The sequence below is a fragment of the Arachis stenosperma genome, chromosome 1, assembly GCF_014773155.1.
Source record: "Arachis stenosperma cultivar V10309 chromosome 1, arast.V10309.gnm1.PFL2, whole genome shotgun sequence".
In the NCBI taxonomy this organism is placed as follows: Eukaryota; Viridiplantae; Streptophyta; class Magnoliopsida; order Fabales; family Fabaceae; genus Arachis; species Arachis stenosperma.
In genome coordinates, this window is record NC_080377.1 from 69,508,623 (window position 1) to 69,524,707 (window position 16,085).

At 40.5% G+C, this 16,085-nt stretch overlaps 1 non-coding gene across 1 annotated transcript; it reads right to left on the reverse strand.

Moving 5' to 3' along the window:
• Window positions 1-3,304: 3,304 nt before the first annotated feature.
• LOC130949091 (small nucleolar RNA R71) lies at window positions 3,305-3,412 on the reverse strand. Its single transcript, XR_009073327.1, has one exon. It is a non-coding gene; the product is annotated as a small nucleolar RNA R71 (small nucleolar RNA).
• Between the last annotated feature and the right edge of the window lie 12,673 nt (window positions 3,413-16,085).

The following is a 16,085-nucleotide window of genomic DNA, read 5'->3' on the forward strand; positions in this document are numbered from 1 at the left end:
CCGGCGTCCAAAGTCACCCTCAGAATTCCCAGCGTTAAACGCCGGAACTGGCACCTAATTGGGAGTTAAACGCCCAAACTGGCATAAAAGCTGGAGTTAAACGCCAAGAAGAGTCTCTACACGAAAAATGCTTCATTGCTCAGCCCAAGCACACACCAAGTGGGCCCGGAAGTGGATTTTTATGTCATTTACTCATCTTTGTACACCCTAGGCTACTAGTTTCTATAAGTAGGACCTTTTACTATTGTATTCATCATCTTGGTAGCTATCTTCTAATTTTATGCTATCTTAGATCATTGGGAGGCTGGCCTCACGGCCATGCCTAGACCTTGTTCTTATGTATTTTCAACGGTGGAGTTTCTACACACCATAGATTAAGGTGTGGAGCTCTGCTGTACCTCGAGTATTAATGCAATTACTATTGTTCTTCTATTCAATTCCGCTTGTTCTTTGTCCAAGATATCACTTGTTCTTCAACTTGATGAAGGTGATGATTGACACTCATCATCATTCTCACCTATGAACAAGGTGACTGACAACCACTTTGTTCTACAAAGCATCAAGGCTCTAGTGAATATCTCTTGGATTCTTTAATTGGAATCCTCGTGGTATAGGCAGGACCCGATGGCAGCATTCAAGAGAATCCGGAAGGTCTAAACCTTGTCTGTGGTATTCTGAGTAGGATTCAATGATTGAATGACTGTGACGTGCTTCAAACTCCTGAGGGTGGGGCGTTAGTGACAGACGCCAAAAGAATCAATGGATTCTATTCCGATCTGATTGAGAACCGACAGATGGATTCCGCTATGCTGTGACCAGAGCATATGCAATCGTTTCCAATGAGAGGATGGGAGGTAGCTGCTGACAACAGTGAAACCCTACACGAGCTTGCCATGGAAAGGAGTAAGAAGGATTGGATGAAGACATTAGGAAAGCAGAGAGACGGAAGGGAAGGCATCTTCATACACTTGTCTGAAGCTCTTACACCAATGATATACATAAGTATCTCTATCTTTACTTTCATGTTATTTTCGTTCATCACTATACCCATTTGAGTTTGCCTGACTAAGATTTACAAGGTGACCATAGCTTGCTTCATACCACCAATCTCCGTGGGATCGACCCTTACTCACGTAAGGTATTACTTGGACGACCCAGTGCACTTGCTGGTTAGTTGTGCGAAGTTGTAGTGATCACAATTTCGTGCACCAAGTTTTTGGCGCCGTTGCCGGGGATTGTTCTTGTGTATGGACAACTGACGGTTCATCTTGTTGCTTAGATTAGGCATTTATTTTTCTTCAGAGTTCTTAAGAATGAATTCTAGTGTTTCAAGGTGATGTTCTTGTCATCACCAAAGCTGATTGATCATCATCAATTTAGCTCTTGAATGCAATGTCTTGCTGAAGCTTAGCTAGCTATGTCTAATTCCTTTAGACTAAAGCTTTAGACTAACATTGCATGATTCCTGGAATTCTCACTAAGAATTTTGATACCTTTATTTTCCTTTTCACTTAATTTTCGAAAAAAAAAAACACAAAAAAAAATTGAAAATCATAAAAACCAAAAATATATCTTGCTTGAGTCTAGTGTCTCATCTTAAGTTTGGTGTCAATTGCATGCATTCATTCATGTGTCTTAAAGATCTTCAAGTAATTCTTGATGATTTCTTACTCTGATCTTTGAATTCTCTTGACTTGAGTGTTTATGTGTCTCATATGCATTTTTGTTAGTGTCAATGGTATACAAACTGCTAAGTTTGGTGTCTTGCATGCATTGTTATTTGATTTTAGTTGCATTTTGATTATTCCTCATTATTAAAAATCCAAAAATATTTTTAATTTGTGTCTTTTCAAGTCAATAATACAGAGAATTGAAGATTCAGAACATACTGCAGAGGAATCACACAGAAAAAGCTGAGCATTCAAAAATGCCCAGTGAAGAAGACAGACTGGCGTTTAAACGCCAGCCAGGGTGCCTGGCTGGGCGTTTAACGCCCAAAAGGGTAGTAGTTTGGGCGTTAAACGCCAGAATGTGCACCATTCTGGGCGTTTAACGCCAGGATGGCAAAGGGGGAAAGATTTTGTTTTCAAAATCAAATTTTTTTTAAGTTTTCAAAGTTTTTCAAAATCAAATCTTTTTCAAATCATATCTTTTCAATCAAATGTTTTCAAAATCAATTTCTTTCCTTTTTCAAAGATACTTACTAACAATTAATGATTTGATTGAACATTTTTTGCCTTTTCTGTTGAGGAAGGTTTTATGTTTGAATCATATCTTTTCTTGTTAGGCAAGTCATTAATTTTTAAAAATCATATCTTTTCAAATTGTTTTCAAATCATATCTTTTAAAATTGTTTTCAAATCATATTTTCTCAATCACATCTTTTTAAAACCAATCATATCTTCTTAACCACATCTTTCTCAAATTAGCTTTCAATCAAATCTTTTTGATTTCTAATTTAAAAATCTTTTTCAAAAATCACTTGATTTCTTTCCCACTCTTATTTTCGAAAATCAATTAGTGTTTTTCAAAAATTTTTCAAAATCTTTTACTTAATTTTCGAAAATTACTTCCCTTCTTCTCACATCCTTCTGTTTATGGACTAACACTATCCCTTAATGCAAAATTCGAACTCCATCTTCTTTGATAAGTTCGAATTTTCTACTTCTGTCTTCTATTTCTCTTCTTCCTCTGACACCTCAAGGAATCTCTATACTGTGACATAGAGGATTCCATATTTTCTTGTTCTCTTCTCTTTCATATGAGCAGGAACAAAGACAAAGGCATTCTTGTTGAAGCTGACCCTGAACCTAAAAGGACCTTGAAGCGAAAGCTAAGAGAAGCTAAGGCACAACTCTCTGTTAAGGACCTGACCGAATTCTTCGAAGAAGAAAAACCCATGGCAGCCGAAAATAACAACAATGCCAACAATGCAAGGAAGGTGCTGGGTGACTTTACTGCACCTACTCCCAACTTCTATGGGAGAAGCATCTCTATCCCTGCCATTGGAGCAAACAACTTTGAGCTTAAGCCTCAATTAGTTTCTCTAATGCAACAGAATTGCAAGTTCCATGGACTTCCATTGGAAGATCCTCATCAGTTTTTAGCTGAGTTCTTGCAAATCTGTGACACAGTCAAGACTAATGGGGCAGACCCTGAGGTCTATAGACTGATGCTATTCCCTTTTGCTGTAAGAGACAGAGCTAGAATATGGTTGGACTCTCAACCTAAAGAAAGCCTGGACTCTTGGGAAAAGCTAGTCAATGCCTTCTTGGCAAAGTTCTTTCCACCACAAAGATGGAGTAAGCTTAGAGTGGAAGTCCAAACCTTCAGACAGAAGGATGGAGAATCCCTCTATGAAGCTTGGGAAAGATACAAACAATTAATCAGAAAATGTCCCTCAGACATGCTTTCTGAATGGAGCATCATAGGTATTTTCTATGATGGTCTCTCTGAACTATCTAAGATGTCCTTGGATAGCTCTGCTGGAGGATCTCTTCATCTGAAGAAGACGCCTACAGAGGCTCAAGAGCTAATTGAAATGGTTGCAAATAACCAATTCATGTACACTTCTGAGAGGAATCCTGTGAACAATGGGACTAATCAGAAGAAAGGAGTTCTTGAGATTGACACTCTGAACGCCATTTTGGCTCAGAATAAGATATTGACTCAACAAGTCAATTTGATTTCTCAAAGTCTGTCTGGAATGCAAAATGCACCAAGCAGTACTAAGGAGGCTTCATCTGAGGAAGAAGCTTATGATCCTGAGAACCCCTCAATGGAAGAGGTGAATTACCTAGGAGAACCTTATGGTAACACCTATAATTCTTCATGGAGAAATCACCCAAATCTCTCATGGAAGAATCAAGAGAAACCTCAACAAGGTTTCAATAATAATGGTGGAAGAAACAGGTTTAACAATGGCAAACCTTTTCCATCATCTTCTCAGCAACAGACAGAGAATCCTAAGCAGAACCCCTCTGACTTAGCAACCATGGTCTCTGATCTAATTAAAACCACTCAAAGTTTCATGAATGAAACAAGGTCTTCCATTAGAAATTTGGAAGGACAAGTGGGACAGCTGAGCAAGAAAGTTACTAAACTCCCTCCAAGTACTCTTCCAAGCAACACAGAAGAAAATCCAAAAGGAGAGTGCAAAGCCATCAATATGGCCGAATTTGGAGAGGAAAGGGAGGAAGTGAACGCCACTGAGGAAGACCTCAGTGGGCGTGCACAAGCCTCCAATGAGTTCCCCAATGAGGAACCATGGGAATCTGAGGCTCAAAATGAGACCATAGAGATTCCATTGGAGTTACTTCTGCCTTTCATGAGCTCTGATGAGTATTCCTCCTCTGAAAAGGATGAGAAAGTCACTGAAGAGCAAGTTGCTAAATACCTTGGAGCAATCATGAAGCTAAATGACAAGTTATTTGGAAATGAGACTTGGGAGGATGAACCTCCTTTGCTCACCAAAGAACTGGATGATTTGTCTAGGCAGAAATTACCTCAAAAGAGACAAGATCCTGGGAAGTTTTCAATACCTTGTACCATAGGCACCATGACCTTCAAGAAGGCCTTGTGTGACTTAGGGTCAAGTGTGAACCTCATGCCTCTCTCTGTAATGGAGAAGCTAGGGATCTTTGAGGTACAAGCTGCAAGAATCTCATTGGAGATGGCAGACAACTCAAGAAAACAAGCTCATGGACTTGAAGAGAATGTTTTGGTAAAAGTGGAAGACCATTACATCCCTACTGACTTCATAGTCCTAGAGACTGGGAAGTGCATGGATGAATCCATCATCCTTGGCAGACCCTTCCTAGCCACAGCAAAGGCTGTGATTGATGTTGATAGAGGTAAACTAATCATTCAAGTGAATGAAGAATCCTTGGTGTTTAAGGCCCAAGGACATTCCTCTGTCATCATGGAGAGGAAGCATGAAGAGCTTCTCTCAAAACAGAGCCAAGCAGAGCCCCCACAGTCAAACTCTAAGTTTGGTGTTGGGAGGCCACAACCAAACTCTAAGTTTGGTGTTGAACCCCCACATTCAAACTCTAAGTTTGGTGTTGGGAGGTTCCAACACGGTTCTGAGTATTTCTGAGGCTCCATGAGAGTCCTCTGTCAAGCTAATGACAGTAAAGAAGCGCTTGTTGGGAGGCAACCCAATGATTATATTTTATATATTTTCTTTTGTTATTTTATTTTTTTTATAGGTTGATGATCATAAGAAGTCACAAAAATAATGAAAAAAGCAAAAACAGAATGAAAAACAGGAAGAAAAACAGCACACCCTGGAGGAAGATGCTGCTGGCGTTCAAACGCCAGTAAGCCTAGCAGTTGGGCGTTTAACGCCCAGTCTGGCACCATTCTGGGCGTTTAACGCCAGAAAGGGGCACCAGACTGGCGTTAAATGCCAGAAAAGGGCTAGAACCTGGCGTTAAACGCCAGGAATGGGCACCAGCCCGGCGTTTAACGCCAGAAATGGCTCAAAACGTGGATTTTGATGCCATTTGGTGCAGGGATGACTTTTCCTTGACACCTAAGGATCTGTGGACCCCACAGGATCCCCACCAACCCCACCACTCTCTCTTCTTCTTCACCCATTCACCATTCACCTCAATACCTCTTCACCACCTCCATCTCCTCCATCTCTTCTTCTTCTACTCTCTTCTTTCTTCTTTTGCTCGAGGACGAGCAAACCTTTTAAGTTTGGTGTGGTAAAAGCATTGCTTTTTGTTTTTCCATAACCATTTATGGCATCCAAAGCCAGTTCAACTGAGAAGGCATGACCTCAAGCCCATCACTAAGAAAAAAGATGGAGCAAACAAGAGACCCCTCTCATCATGAGATCCCTAGGATACCTCAAGGGATGCACTTTCCTTCACAAGACTATTTGGGAGCAACTAAACACCTCCCTAGGAGAATTAAGTTCCAACATGGGACAACTAAGGGTGGAGCACCAAGAACATTCCATCTCCCTCCATGAAATTAGAGAAGATCAAAGAATCATGAGAGAGGAGCAACAAAGACAAGGAAGAGACATTGAGAAGCTCAAGCACTCCATAAGACCTTCAAGAGGAAGAACAAGCCGCCATCACTGAGGTGGACCCGTTCTTTAATCTCCTTGTTCTTTATTTTCTTGTTTTTCGAATTTTCATGCTTATGTTTATCCATGTTTGTGTCTTATGATCATTAGTGTCTTAGTGTCTATGCCTTAAAGCTATGAATATGAATCCATCACCTTTCTTAAATGAAAACTATTTTTATCACAAAAGAACAAGAAGTACAGGATTTCAAATTCATCTTTAAAACTAGCTTAATTAGTTTGATGTGGTGACAATATATACTTTTTGTTTTCTGAATGTATGCTTAAACAGTGCATATGTCTTTTGAATTTGTGGTTCATGAATGTTAAAATTGTTGGCTCTTGAAAGAATGATGGAAAAGGAGACATGTTACTGAGGATCTGAAAAATCATTAAAATGATTCTTGTAGCAAGAAAAAGCAGTGAATACAAAAGAGATGGGGAAGCAAGCGAAAAAGTATTGGAAAAAAAAAAAAGAAGAGAAGGAGAAAAACGAAAAAAAAGGGGGAAGAAAGAGAAAAAGAAAGAAAAAGAAAGAAATAAAGATGTGATCCAAGGCAATAAGAGTGTGCTTAAGAACCCTGGACACCTCTAATTGGGGACTTTAGCAAAGCTGAGTCACAATCTGAAAAGGTTCACCCAATTATGTGTCTGTGGCATGTATGTATCCGGTGGTAATACTGGAAGACAGAGTGCTTTGGGCCACAGCCAAGACTCAATAAGTAGCTGTGTTCAAGAATCATCATACTTAACTAGGAGAATCAATAACACTATCTGGATTCTGAGTTCCTAAAGAAGCCAATCATTCTGAATTTCAAAGGATAAAGTGAGATGCCAAAACTGTTCGGAGGCAAAAAGCTACTAGTCCCGCTCATCTAATTTGGAGCTTAGTTTCATTGATAATTTGGAGTCTATAGTATATTCTCTTCTTTTTATCTTATTTGATTTTCAGTTGCTTGGGGACAAGCAACAATTTAAGTTTGGTGTTGTGATGAGCGGATAATTTGTATGCTTTTTGGCATTGTTTTTAGTATGTTTTTGGTAGTTTTAGTTGAGTTCTTAGTATATTTTTATTAGTTTTTAATTAAAATTCACTTTTCTGGACTTTACTATGAGTTTGTGTGTTTTTCTGTGATTTCAGGTATTTTCTGGCTGAAATTGAAGGTTCTGAGCAAAAATCTGATTTAGAGACTGAAAAGGACTGCAGATGCTGTTGGATTCTGACCTCCCTGCACTCGAAGTGGATTTTCTGGAGCCACAGAAGCCCAATTGGCGCGCTCTCAACGGCGTTGGAAAGTAGACATCCTGGGCTTTCCAGCAATATATGATAGTCCATACTTTGCCCAAGATTTGATGGCCCAAACCGGCGTCCAAAGTCACCCTCAGAATTCCCAGCGTTAAACGCCGGAACTGGCACCTAATTGGGAGTTAAACGCCCAAACTGGCATAAAAGCTGGAGTTAAACGCCAAGAAGAGTCTCTACACGAAAAATGCTTCATTGCTCAGCCCAAGCACACACCAAGTGGGCCCGGAAGTGGATTTTTATGTCATTTACTCATCTTTGTACACCCTAGGCTACTAGTTTCTATAAGTAGGACCTTTTACTATTGTATTCATCATCTTGGTAGCTATCTTCTAATTTTATGCTATCTTAGATCATTGGGAGACTGGCCTCACGGCCATGCCTAGACCTTGTTCTTATGTATTTTCAACGGTGGAGTTTCTACACACCATAGATTAAGGTGTGGAGCTCTGCTGTACCTCGAGTATTAATGCAATTACTATTGTTCTTCTATTCAATTCCGCTTGTTCTTTGTCCAAGATATCACTTGTTCTTCAACTTGATGAAGGTGATGATTGACACTCATCATCATTCTCACCTATGAACAAGGTGACTGACAACCACTTTGTTCTACAAAGCATCAAGGCTCTAGTGAATATCTCTTGGATTCTTTAATCGGAATCCTCGTGGTATAGGCAGGACCCGATGGCAGCATTCAAGAGAATCCGGAAGGTCTAAACCTTGTCTGTGGTATTCTGAGTAGGATTCAATGATTGAATGACTGTGACGTGCTTCAAACTCCTGAGGGTGGGGCGTTAGTGACAGACGCCAAAAGAATCAATGGATTCTATTCCGATCTGATTGAGAACCGACAGATGGATTCCGCTATGCTGTGACCAGAGCATATGCAATCGTTTCCAATGAGAGGATGGGAGGTAGCTGCTGACAACAGTGAAACCCTACACGAGCTTGCCATGGAAAGGAGTAAGAAGGATTGGATGAAGACATTAGGAAAGCAGAGAGACGGAAGGGAAGGCATCTTCATACACTTGTCTGAAGCTCTTACACCAATGATATACATAAGTATCTCTATCTTTACTTTCATGTTATTTTCGTTCATCACTATACCCATTTGAGTTTGCCTGACTAAGATTTACAAGGTGACCATAGCTTGCTTCATACCACCAATCTCCGTGGGATCGACCCTTACTCACGTAAGGTATTACTTGGACGACCCAGTGCACTTGCTGGTTAGTTGTGCGAAGTTGTAGTGATCACAATTTCGTGCACCACCCTTGCATTATTATTTTTCTTTTGTTTTGACATTTCGTTTGCATTTTCTTTGTTTTAGTCACTTCTTTATATTTTCTATGATCCCTGTTATTAACTGTTTTTAATACATCACCAAGAGACCCTTATTCATGGCTAATCTTGGCTTGGTGATTGTATTCAAATAACAGTTTCTCTTGTTTAGTTTTAATTCAAATAAATGGACATAGGATTGCATTTTAAGTTTGGTGTTGCTATGCAACACAATTTGCTTCAAATCTTTACTGGATACTTGCATTGATTCCAAGTGAAAGTGTCACACTAAGTTTGGTGTGCCACTTATTCTTTATGCAAAGTATTATGCTCACCTTCTTAAGCTTGCAATCACAATGTCTCTGTCTCTTGTGCCTTGATTATTATCTTTAATTTTGCTTGCTTGAAACACATGTACTACTAACATTTCTTGTGTAAGACATTCATGATCCATCTTAGCCCCATAGCCACGGTTCTAATAGTTGCTTGAGGATGAGCAAGCATTCTGAGTTTGGTATGGGAAGGAGGAGAATGGGAGGAAAATGACAACAATAGAGAAGATGAACTACAAGGTTGTAAAGTTCCTTTTCCTCTCATTTGTTTCAAGCACTATAAACTCCATGATTGTCTTTACCTTCTCTGTATGCATGTGTGTATGAAAAGGCATAGTTTGATTTCTAAATTGCAACATGGTGCTATGTCATTATGATTACCAACTTGAGTTTTGTGAATTCAAAAGCAACAAAGTATCATGATCATAAACAAACAAGGCATTAAAGAAGATTTTAGCATGTGCATAAAGGTATTGGAAAGCTAGTATGTTTGATTGTTGCTTAATTGCATTGGATTTTATTTAATTGAAGTTTTCATCTAGGACATTTTGTGAAATCTTTTAAAATCATGAAAACCTTGAAAGCAAATGCAAAATAAAGCAAGAAAAGAAAAAGGGAAAGAATGAGAAAGCTGAAGGCTCTGAGTACCAATGGCAAGTTATTTGTTAAGTACTTGTGGTGTTTATGTATCAAGCCAAATGCTTGAAAACAAAACACTTAGAAGTCAAGGCTAGGCTCAAAGTGCAAAAGCACTCCCTCAAAGCTCAAGGCTCTGAGCATCAATGATTAGAGAGTTAAGAAAAGAAAAGAAAAATGAGCTTAATGAAATCCTCTAATCAAATGCTTGTGGTGCTTATGTATCAAGTGGTAATACTTGAAAACAAAGCATTTAGAAGTCGTAGCTTTGTTATCAACTCATGGGGCAAAGCACCCAAAAGGAGAAGCTAATAAGAAAATCAAAAGCTTGTTTCAAGGAAGAAATATAAAAGAAAGATTTCATAAATTGAGCTAGATGGAAGCATCAGTCATTTACAATTCTTTTGTGATTGTAGCATGCTTAGAAAACTAGCTTACCATGAACATTGAGTTGCTACCCTTCTTGCCTTGGATTGTCAATCTTTATTGCATGATTCTTTTCTTGCTTGGGGACAAGCAAGGTTTAAGTTTGGTGTTGTGATGACATGTCACCATGTCATGTTTTTCTATGCTTTTTCATACAAGAAATTTATGATTAGTGCTGAAATATTGCATTCTTTGGTGCTTAAATGGTACATTTCTTTGATCTTTTGATTTGATAAACTTTGTAGGAAATAAGAAGAAAAAGAAGCAAAAAGAGCACAAAATAAGCTAAAAAGAAGAAAAGAGAAATTTTGGGCACACTTTGAAATTGGAGCACACTTTGGAGGCTTAGGCCACGCTTCTAAAAGCGTGACCCATGACCAAATCAAGGAAGAAAAGCGTGGCCCAAAGGAAGAAAAGCATGGCTCAAAACAACGAGGAAGAGAGGACAAAAAGTTTTGGGTGAAAAGTTAGCCTTGAAGTTAGCCCCCTAACTTGGAGGCTAACGTTGGCATGAAAAATCACCCAGGGCTACTCCACGTTTGCGCCAACGTTAGCCCCCTAACTTGGAGGCTAACGTTGGCATGAAAAATTTGTCCCAGGGGCTACTCACGTTTGCGCCAACGTTAGACCCCTAACTTGGAGGCTAACGTTGGCGCCACACACCACAACAGCTTGAAGGGGTATATTTCCAACAAGAATAACTTGAGCTACAGAGCTCCAAATGAGGTGATTCAAGAAGCATTGGAAAGTAGGAATCAAGAGCTTTCCATGCATATATGGCACTGCATGGTGGACACTAAAATTGAGGATGAAAACTGCCCCGCAATGTGCATAAATGAACATGGTGGCAACCTGCAGTGAGGCCAACTGACCTCTGCACCTTCAACGGAGTATAACTCGAGCTGTAGAGCTCCAATGGATGCGCTTCCAACGGCAATGGAAAGTAGACATTCAGGGCTTTCCAACAATGTATAATAGTATGGGGTGGACAATACGTTTGAGCCTCCAGAACTGGCATTTTCGCTAACATTTGAGGCAAACTTTACCTCAAACGCTGCACACCAAAGCCAGCAACCATGCCCACTTCAAATGATCATAACTTGAGTTGTAGATGTCCAATTGAAGTGATTCCAAGTGGGTTAGAAAGCTGACATTTAGAGCTTTCCAACCATATATGATAGTCTATATTGGGCATAAAATTGGCAACATGACAAGAGGACAAAGTTGGCACCATAAATGTGCATAAGGGAGGCCAACGTTGGAGCAAAAGTTAGACCCCTAACTTTGGCACCAACGTTGGCATTGGTGCGCGAAATTGTGATCACTACAACTTCACACAACTAACCAGCAAGTGCACTGGGTCGTCCAAGTAATACCTTACATGAGTAAGGGTCGATCCCACGGAGATTGTTAGCATTGAAGCAAGCTATGGTCATCTTGTAAATCTTAGTCAGGTAAACTCAAATGTATATGATGATGAATGAAAATAATATAAAGATAAAGATAGTGATACTTATGTATATCATTGGTGTAAGAGCTTCAGACAAGTGTATGAAGATACCTTCCCTTCCGTCTCTCTGCTTTCCTACTGCCTTCATCCAATCCTTCTTACTCCTTTCCATGGCAAGCTCGTGTAGAGTTTCACTGTTGTCAGCAGCTACCTCCCATCCTCGCAGTGAAAGCTAATGCACGCACTCTGTCACAGTACTGCCAATCACCGGTTTGGTTCCCTCCCCTACCGGAATAGAATCCCTCTTTTGCGTCTGTCACTAACGCCCAGTAGGTTACAGGTTTGAAGCACGTCACAGTCATTCAGTCATTGAATCCTACTCAGAATACCACAGACAAGGTTAGACCTTCCGGATTCTCTTGAATGCTGCCATCAAGTCCTGCCTATACCACGAAGACTCTGATCTCACGGAATGGTTGGCTCGTTTGTCAGGCGAGCACTCGGTTGTCAGGCGATCAACCATGCATCGTGCAATCGGGAATCCAAGAGATATTCACTAAGCCTCAGATGCTTGTAGAACAAGAGTGGTTGTCAGTCACCTTGTTCATGAGTGAGAATGGTGATGGGCGTCAATCATCACCTTCATCATGTTGAAGAACAAGTGATATCTTGGACAAGAACAAGCGGAATTGAATGGAAGAACAATAGTAATTGCATTAATACTCGAGGTACAGCAGAGCTCCACACCTTAATCTATGGTGTGTAGAAACTCCACCGTTGAAAATACATAAGAACAAGGTCTAGGCATGGCCGAATGGCCAGCCTCCCAAAGAGGGTTCAATCATCAAAACATGATCAAAAGATTAAAATACAATAGTAAAAGGTCCTACTTATAGAAAACTAGTAGCCTAAGGTGTACAAAGATGAGTAAATGACATAAAAATCCACTTCCGGGCCCACTTGGTGTGTGCTTGGGCTGAGCAATGAAGCATTTTCGTGTAGAGACTCTTCTTGGAGTTAAACGCCAGCTTTTATGCCAGTTTGGGCGTTTAACTCCCATTTAGGTGCCAGTTCCGGCGTTTAACGCTGGAATTTCTGTAGGTGACTTTGAACGCCGGTTTGGGCCATCAAATCTTGGGCAAAGTATGGACTATTATATATTGCTGGAAAGCCCAGGATATCTACTTTCCAACGCCGTTGAGAGCGCGCCAATTGGGCTTCTGTAGCTCCAAAAAATCCACTTCGAGTGCAGGGAGGTCAGAATCCAACAGCATCTGCAGTCCTTTTGAGTCTCTGGATCAGATTTTTGCTCAGATCCCTCAATTTCAGCCAGAAAATACCTGAAATCACAGAAAAACACACAAACTCATAGTAAAGTCCAGAAAAGTGAATTTTAACTAAAAACTAATAAAAATATACTAAAAACTAACTAAATCATACTAAAAACATACTAAAAACAATGCCAAAAAGCATACAAATTATCCGCTCATCACAACACCAAACTTAAATTGTTGCTTGTCCCCAAGCAACTGAAGATCAAATAAGATAAAAAGAAGAGAATATGCAATGAACTCCAAAAACATCTATGAAGATTAGTATTAATTAGATGAGCGGGGCTTTTATCTTTTTGCCTTTGAATAGTTTTGGCATCTCACTTTATCCCTTATAATTCAGAATGATTGGCTTCTTTAGGAACTTAGAATCCAGATAGTGTTAATGATTCTCCTAGTAAAGTATGATGATTCTTGAACATAGCCATTTATTGAGTCTTGGCTGTGGCCCAAAGCACTCTGTCTTCCAGTATTACCACCGGATACATACATGCCACAGACACATAATTGGGTGAACCTTTTCAGATTGTGACTCAGCTTTGCTAAAGTCCCCAATTAGAGGTGTCCAGGGTTCTTAAGCACACTCTTATTTGCCTTGGATCACAACTCTTATTCTTTCTCTTTTTTTTTTTTTCTTTCGCTTTTTTTTTTCGGTTTTTGCTTGCTTTCTTTCTTGCTTCAAGAATCATTTTTTTATGATTTTTCAGATCCTCAGTAACATGTCTCCTTTTTCATCATTCTTTCAAGAGCCAACATTCATGAACCACAAATTCAAAAGATATATGCACTGTTCAAGCATACATTCAGAGAACAAAAGTGTTGCCACCACATCAAAATAATTAAACTATTATAAAATTCAGAATTCATGCAATTCTTTCCTTTTCAATTAAGCACGTTTTTATTAAAGAAAGGTGATGGATTCATAGGACATTCATAACTTTAAGGCATAGACACTAAGACACTAATGATCACAAGACACAAACATGGATAACATAAAGCACAAAAATTCGAAAAACAGAAGAATAAAGAACAAGGAAATCAAGGAACGGGTCCACCTTAGTGATGGCGGCTCTTCCTTCCTCTTGAAGATCCTATGGAGTGCTTGAGCTCCTCAATGTCTCTTCCTTGTCTTTGTTGCTCCTCCCTCATGATTCTTTGGTCTTCTTTAATTTCATGGAGGAGAATGGAGTGTTCTTGATGCTCCACCCTTAGTTGTCCCATGTTGGAACTCAACTCTCCTAGGGAGGTGTTTAGTTGCTCCCAATAATTTTGTGGAGGAAAGTGCATCCCTTGAGGAATCTCAGGGATCTCTTGATGAGAGGGGTCTCTTGTGTACTCCATCCTTTTCTTGGTGATGGGCTTGTCCTCATCAATGGGGGTATCTCCTTCTATGTCAACTCCAACTGAATAACAGAGGTGACAATTGAGGTGAGGAAAGGCTAACCTTGCCAAGGTGGAGGTCTTGTCCGCCACCTTATAGAGTTCTTGGGCTATAACCTCATGAACCTCTATTTCTTCTCCAATCATGATGCTATGAATCATGATGGCCCGGTCTAGAGTAACTTCGGACCGGTTGCTAGTGGGAATGATTGAGCGTTGTATGAACTCTAACCATCCTCTAGCCACGGGCTTGAGGTCATGCCTTCTTAATTGAACCGGCTTTCCTCTTGAATCTTGCTTCCATTGTGCGCCCTCTTCACATATGGTTGTGAGGACTTGGTCCAACCTTTGATCAAAGTTGACCCTTCTAGTGTAAGGATGCTCATCTCCTTGCATCATAGGCAAGTTGAACGCCACCCTCACACTCTCCGGACTAAAATCCAAGTATTTCCCCCGAACCATAGTGAGATAATTCTTTGGATTCGGGTTCACACTTTGGTCATGGTTCTTGGTGATCCATGCATTGGCATAGAACTCTTGAACCATCAAGATTCTGACTTGTTGAATGGGGTTGGTGAGTACTTCCCAACCTCTTCTTCGGATCTCATGGCGGATCTCCGGATATTCACCCTTTTTGAGTGAAAAGGGGACTTCGGGGATCACCTTCTTCAAGGCCACAACTTCATAGAAGTGGACTTGATGCACCCTTGAGAGGAATCTATCCATCTCCATGACTCGGAGGTGGAAGCTTTTGCCTTCCCTTTCCTCTTTCTAGAGGTTTCTCCGGCCTTGGATGCCATAAATGGTTATGAAAAAACGAAAAAGCAACGCTTTTACCACACCAAACTTAAAATGTTTGCTCGTCCTCGAGCAAAAGAAAAAGAAGAGAGTAGAAGAAGAAGAAATGAGGAAGAGGGAGAAGGTGGTGTGTTCGGCCAAGAAGGTGGGTTTGGGAGGGAAAGTGGTTTGAATTTGAAGGGTGAGGTTGGTGGGGTTTTATGAAGGATGGATGTGAGTGGTGAAGAGAAAAATGGGATTTGATAGGTGAAGGGTTTTTGGGGAAGAGGTATTGAGGTGATTGGTGAATGGGGGAAGAAGAGAGAGAGTGATGGTGGGGTCCTGTGGGGTCCACAGATCCTGTGGTGTCAAGGAAAAGTCATCCCTGCACCAAATGTTGCTCAAAATCACGTTTTGAGCTATTTCTGGCGTTAAACGCTGGGCTGGTGCCCATTCCTGGCGTTTAACGCCAGGTTGTTGCCCTTTACTGGCGTTTAACGCCAGTCTGGTGCCCCTTTCTGGCGTTAAACGCCCAGAATGGTGCCAGACTGGGCGTTAAACGCCCAGAATGGTGCCAGACTGGGCGTTAAACGCCCAACAGCTAGCATTACTGGCGTTTGAACGCCAGCTTCTTCTCCTCCAGGGTGTGCTGTTTTTCTTCCTGTTTTTCATTTTGTTTTTGCTTTTTTCATTGTTTTTGTGACTTCTTATGATCATCAACCTACAAAAAAGATAAAATAACAAAAGAAAATAGTTAACTATAAAACATTGGGTTGCCTCCCAACAAGCACTTCTTTAATGTCATTAGCTTGACAGAGGACTCTCATGGAGCCTCAGAAATACTCAGAGCCGTGTGGGAACCTCCCAACACCAAACTTAGAGTTTGAATGTGGGGGTTCAACACCAAACTTAGAGTTTGGTTGTGGCCTCCCAACACCAAACCTAGAGTTTGACTGTGGGGGCTCTGCTTGGCTCTGTTTTGAGAGAAGCTCTTCATGCTTCCTCTCCATGATGATAGAGGGATGTCCTTGGGCCTTAAACACCAAGGATTCGTCATTCACTTGAATGATTTACTCTCCTCTATCAA